Source organism: Bos indicus x Bos taurus, chromosome 6, assembly GCF_003369695.1.
Source record: "Bos indicus x Bos taurus breed Angus x Brahman F1 hybrid chromosome 6, Bos_hybrid_MaternalHap_v2.0, whole genome shotgun sequence".
Taxonomy (NCBI): domain Eukaryota; kingdom Metazoa; phylum Chordata; class Mammalia; order Artiodactyla; family Bovidae; genus Bos; species Bos indicus x Bos taurus.
Window position 1 is genome coordinate 37,491,477 of NC_040081.1, and position 6,307 is coordinate 37,497,783.

General features: G+C 37.0%; 1 protein-coding gene across 1 annotated transcript in view; it reads left to right on the top strand.

Moving 5' to 3' along the window:
* Window positions 1-6,307, top strand: part of NCAPG (non-SMC condensin I complex subunit G) — a 76,857-nt gene that overhangs the window by 728 nt on the left and 69,822 nt on the right. The window lies entirely within an intron of this gene.

Consider the following 6,307-nt stretch of genomic DNA (forward strand, 5'->3'; position numbering starts at 1 on the left):
AATACATGCTGAAATTTACAGGAATTCAACCACTTTGTTATTTCTAAGACACAACTTAATTCTAAGTTCCTTACTCTCACCCTATTACTTTACAGTAGGCATGGCCAACCTGGGTTTTGGTTCCTAGTTAACCATCAAGGTTCCCTCTGCCGGACAACCACCCCTTCCCCAATTCAATTAGAAAACAGAATGCCTGAATCAGAATCTCTACCTGGAGGCTGATGTAGACTCTTAGATTACAGAGTCAGTATCTCTGAAGATGAGGCTTCAGAATCCACATTTTAAGTGAGCTTCCTACCTAATTCCATATTTAGAGTATTTTCTGCAGGGTTTTAATACATACTAAAATTTACAGGAATTCAACCACTTTGTAAACTAGAGGAAAAATACCCATTTTGATCAGAACTTTATCAAAAGTTATTTACTTCTGTGGAAAATTACATCATCAATGGTTTTGTGGCTCATGGTAGTTGGTTGTTGATACAACACACTGGTAGGGTTTCCCAGGTGGCTCAGTGGTAAAAAATCCACCTGCCAATGCAGGACATGCAAGAGACACAGGTTCAATCCCTGGGTCGGGATGATCCCCTGAAATAGGAAATGGCAACCCACTCCAGTATTCTTACCTGGAGAATGCTATAGACAGAGAAGCCTGGTGGGCTACAGTCCATGGCATCACAAAGAGTCAGACACAACTGTGCAAATGAGCATGCACACACAACACACTTGTAATGTAACTGCCACATTCATGATGAATTAGCCAATATGTGCAAGCATCTGAGTACTACATTATGTCATAAAGTTCATCAAGCCAGAGCATTTCTATATTGAAATACATATTATTTAATTATTTTGCTTTCCTTTTATTATACTGATAATATTTAAAATGTGTTTACTAACTTGAAAAATTGTGTATGACTTTCAAGATAATAACATGAATGTTACAGAAAAGATGATACTGGGTGTGAAGAGGATTGAGAAACACTGCTCACAATGATCTTATACAGACTACAGTTTAGTAATACTCCTTTCTAATTCCAAGTTTTAGTTATTTAATAATGATCTTATTAAGTCTGGGGTATATTATACTTTCAACTTTATAGTGGGAGACAGTGGGGAAAGCAGATTCCCTTATCAGGCTTTGTTGGATTGCAATTAAGGTACCATGAGCTCGTCTGTCTTGGAAAGAGTCCTTTGCAGTTTGTGGAGGTTTTCTAGCACCGTGACTAGTAGGTCTTTTCACACTATCAGGAATCACATAGAGGGCAGAAGAGGATTAAGTGCTTTGTCTAATACAAGGCATTTATTAGTCCACTAATGTGATCTTGGCATTGCACTCTGCTCTTTGCACATGTTTTCACCCCTACTAAGGCACTTATTATCTGCATTCTACAGTCTAGAAAATTGAAGCTAAGGGAGGCTAAGTACCCAATTGTATACAGCTAGTAAATGGATCTGGGCTTCCCTGGTGGCTCAGACAGTAAAGACTGTCTGGAATGCAGGAAACCCGGGTTTGATCCCTGGGTTGGGAAGATCCCCTGGAGAAGGAAATGGCAATCCACTCCAGTATTCTTGCCTGGAAAATCTCGTGGACAGAGGAGCATGGCAGGCCCCAGTCCATGGGGTCGCAAAGAGTCAGACCCCAGTGAATATTCCTCCCTAGAAACACAGATAAAGAACATAGCTCTTAGCAAGCCGTTAACCAGGCATACTTGCTTCTGCACATTTCTAACAGAGCAAGCACGTATTGACTCTAGGAATCCCTCATCCTGCTGAGCCCCTCTTTCAACTTCAACTTCGGTTCTTATAACTGCATGTTCAGAAGTCAAGATTGCTTCAGCAGACAGGACAAGACTGCATAACCCAGGATTCAGGTGGTGTGGTCCTCCTACCTCCCTGGCACTGTATTCTAAATGTCTTAATCTTCACTAATTGACTTCTGTTTAAAAGTGGTTCAATAAATTATGGGATTTGAGCATCTTAATTTGAGTTGTAAGGATTTCCTGTCCATGACATGTAGGATAGAGTACCTGAATGGTAATTTAGTGTCTGAATAGAGTGCCAAAATGGTAATTTGGAGGTTACCATTGCATCAGGAAAACTTTCTAAACGACATTATACATGGATCTTTGCACAGATGTGCAAGTACTTCCATAGGAGTAATTCCTGGGAAAACCTGACTTTAAAGAGTAAGCAAATTTTAAGTCTTGATATATTTTCTTATACTGTTCTTCAGAATAGTTATTCCAAATTACAGTCATTAATAGTGTACAACAATGTGTGTTTCCCATACTCATACCAACAGTGTTGCTAGTGATCTTGAAATATCTTCTGATTTAAAAGGTGAAGTGTGTCTCCCCTCACCATTTGTTTGATTACTTGTATTTTACTAGTAAAATAAAATCAAAATTAGGGTTGGTGAAACATTTCTACAAATTGATTGGTTGTTGGAATTTAACATTATTATTTTTTGAATTAAACTTTTTGTGCACTTGCTTTTGCCTGGCTTTCTTCCACATGTTGAAGTAACTTTCTAGACCAAGATGGAATTGCTACTTTGCAGGGTACCACATAAGCAAACCAAAACTTAGATAACTTCTGTGTCTCTGTAATGCTCTGCATGACCAGAAACATAGTATATGTATCTCTGGGCCATCTGAGCCACCAAGGAAGCCTGCTCTCCACTTAATGGAAACAAACAAAAAAAATTTTTTTAACTGAATTAATTGTTGGTAATAGGGATGACCTATGGTTGAATTTTTCAACCTAACCAAATCATTTTTCAATTTCCCATTCTGGAATTGACCACTGTCTTTGTTTTGTTTTTTGTTTATTCTGTAAGGTCATCTTTGGTGTCTCTGCAATACAAATCAAAGTATCACCTAGAATATGCACATGGGATTTAGAACTTTTCAAATGTTGGTAAACATAAAAGTCATCTTGATCTTGATAAAAATGAATAATTCTGACTCCCTACGTTAGAAATTTTCATTCAGGTTTCAGTAAGGCATCTTAAACAATCATTTCAGTGATGCTGGTATGGATGGTACCGGGCCCCACTTGAAGAATTGCTTTAATGTCCTAAACAAGTCTTAATAGTTCCATTTATGTCATCTTGCTTCACAATGTCCTCCGCATCCTTTCTTCTATTCACATCCTATTAGCCTTCAAGTCTCAGCTCAGGCTGAGCTCTGAGGGAGTTCTGACCAGGTGAGTCAGGTCAGAGATGCTCTCTCAGAGCTCTCATGGCAGTCAGTGCACAGCAAATGTCTCTAAAGTTTGATTCCACAGCCTATCAGTAGAAACTTTTTGAGCATCCATTCCTAATAATGTATTTCTTAACCTATGATTCAGTATTGTTCTGTACTAATATTTTATATATGCTATTAAAATACACACAAAAGAGACTGCTAATGGATGAATTAAAGAAAATATGACAAATTATTATTAGACAAAAATTTTGGTATATTTTATTAATATATTATAATATTACAGTATTTTAGATGAAGCAATTGAATTGAATATGCTTCAACATTTTACAAAATTTTGATTTTATTATTTTGTTTAGTTGCTAAATTGTGTTCGAATCTTTTTTGACCCCAGGGACTGTAGCCTAGTAGGATACTCCGTCCATGGGATTTCCCAGGCAAGAATACTGGAGTGGTTGCCATTTCCTTCTCCATTATCATTTTAGGCTATTGTAATTCTGATGTAATTCTAAGTTCAGTTTCAACATTGATTTTAATAGCTGCTATAACTGAAAACATGTGAAACTTCACAGGTTCAATGGAAGGATATCATTAAAGGTATTTACTAAATTATGGTTATCAATTTTTCAATCCCACATACCGATATTCATAAAGGATTTTGCTGAAATTTTGTTGAAATTTAGTAAACTTATTTATTCCCTGATCAATTATCACAAGCTAATCATAAAATTTTGCATTTATTAAAAATGTATTTTAAAATAGGTAATGTATCCATATGGTACCATATTCAAGAGTGAAAGATGAAAAGCCTTACTTCCACCTCTGTTTCTAGTGACTGGTTCCACTCCTGGAGAAGCAACAAATTCTATTCCTATATGAGCATAAAAAGCATGTATATATTTGAATTCCTGACACCTTTTACACTTACTATCATATTGAATGAGGAATTCCTACATCATATCCCTTCTACATTCCTTAGTCTTATTTTATCAGAATTTGAATAGTATTCACTTAATATAATAACTATATAAATATGGTGCATGGACTAAAGTGTGCTCAAACTTATTCCTACTTTTCTTATACAATCATTCTTTTTTGTCTTCATATTTTTCCTTTTTTATTCACGAACTGTTAGGGATAGATTTAAGTTTGTATTGGTCTCAATATTTAGCCAAATTTGCTCTTCGGCATTTGCCTTGCCCTTTGGGAGACAGAATAGCTGACAACTTCTTTCAATATGATTTTTGGCAACTCTGAAATTATACTAGATCAATGATAATGGTTCTTTTTCCAGATGAACATCAACCTATTCAGATTAACAACATCTGTTATGGTAATGTTAATTGCTAAAATAAACACACCCCACATCTCAGAAGCTTAACCCAGTAAAGTTTATTTTTGGCTCACATGAAAGTCTGAGTTACTTGTCTTTGGACCCTTTTCCTATCTAAAGTGAATCAGAGGTTGGCTCTGTTTGTGTTCCAAGATCCTCCAGAACCCAGGACCACATAGTCATCTGCCTCTAGCCAGTAAAACGCAAAAAGAACAGAGAAGGTATATCAACTACTAAAATACCTTTGGATCCTAGAATTGACATGCCAACTCTGCTGTCATTCTATTGGCAAAAGCTAATTATAGGCAAGAACTGAATAAGATATAAAGGGGGCTGGAAATACAACTTCTGGCTGGGTAGCAATTTTTCATAAGAACTCTACACTGTGAAAAGTGATGTGATGTGAAAAGTGATACAACATGATGGACACAGAATCATCTATTACAAATAATTCAGACTTACTGTTAATATCTGAATATTCACTTTCTAGTACAAGTAAACATTTAGGATATAAGTTGAAGTGAAAAACCATACTTGAATGTAAGCTGCATGAAGGCAGAAATTCTTGATTGCTAAAACCAGTGATTAAAGTAATTCTTGGCCCTCTGTAGGTGCTCAAAAAATATTTGCTGAAGGACCAACTGAATGAATGTATTTTATGTTCTGAAATTCTATTAATCTGCTAAGATATTAATGTGTATATATTGCAAAAGTAAAGTTATGAAAGTAATTGATTTGAAAACTATTAACTTTACATACAGAAACAGATATTGAGAACTTTCTGGTAGTTGAATAATAGGGAAACAGATGAACATGAATATTAGACTAGATAACGTCTAGAAGATTACCTTAAATGTATAAAACGCATGTGTGCTATGCTGTGCTTAGTTGCTCAGTCATGTTCGACTCTTTGTGACCCCATGGACTGTAGCCTGCTGGACTCTCTGTCCATGGGGATTCTCCAGGCAAGAACACTGAAGTGGGTTGCCATGCCCTCTTCCAGGGGATCTTCCCAACCCAGGGATTGAACCCAGGTCTCCTGCATAAGACATTTAAAAACATTTAAATGACAGTACATGGCAGAATGGGCTTCCTAGGTGGCACTAGTGGTACAGAACCTGTCTGCTGACATAAGAGACAAGGTTTCAATCCCTGGGTGGGGAAGATCCCTGGAGGAGGGCATGCAACCCAGTCCAGTACTCTTGCCTGGAGAATCCCATGGACAGAAGAGCCTGGTGGGCTACAGTTCATAGGGTCGCAAAGAGTTGGACATGGATGAAGCAACTTAGCATGCATATACACACAGGGTAGAATAATAGACTCAACTGTTTGTAATTCCAATAGCTGTAGAACTGGTATACTAAAATTCACAATTTTAAACAAAGAAGCGTTATTAGATTTTAGTGATTTATACCATTTTAGATAATTAATTTTCAAGAAAAAGTCCAGTTTTGGAATTCTTCAGTCTTTTGAGGATAACTGAAAAACAGAATGTCAACTCTCCTACCTCAAATTTCATGAAAAGGACAAATTCCAAAGATATATAAACTACATCTGTGATAAATGACCATAATCTGGATTTCTGCTTGCTAAGTTGCTTCAGTCATGTCTGAGTCTTTGCGACCCTATGGACTGTAGCCTGCCAGGCTCCTCTGTCCATGCGACTCTCCAGGCAAGAATGCTGCTGCAGTGGGTTGCCACGCCCTCCTCCAGGGGATCTTCTCAACCCAGGGATGGAACTCACTTCTCTTATGTCACCTGCATT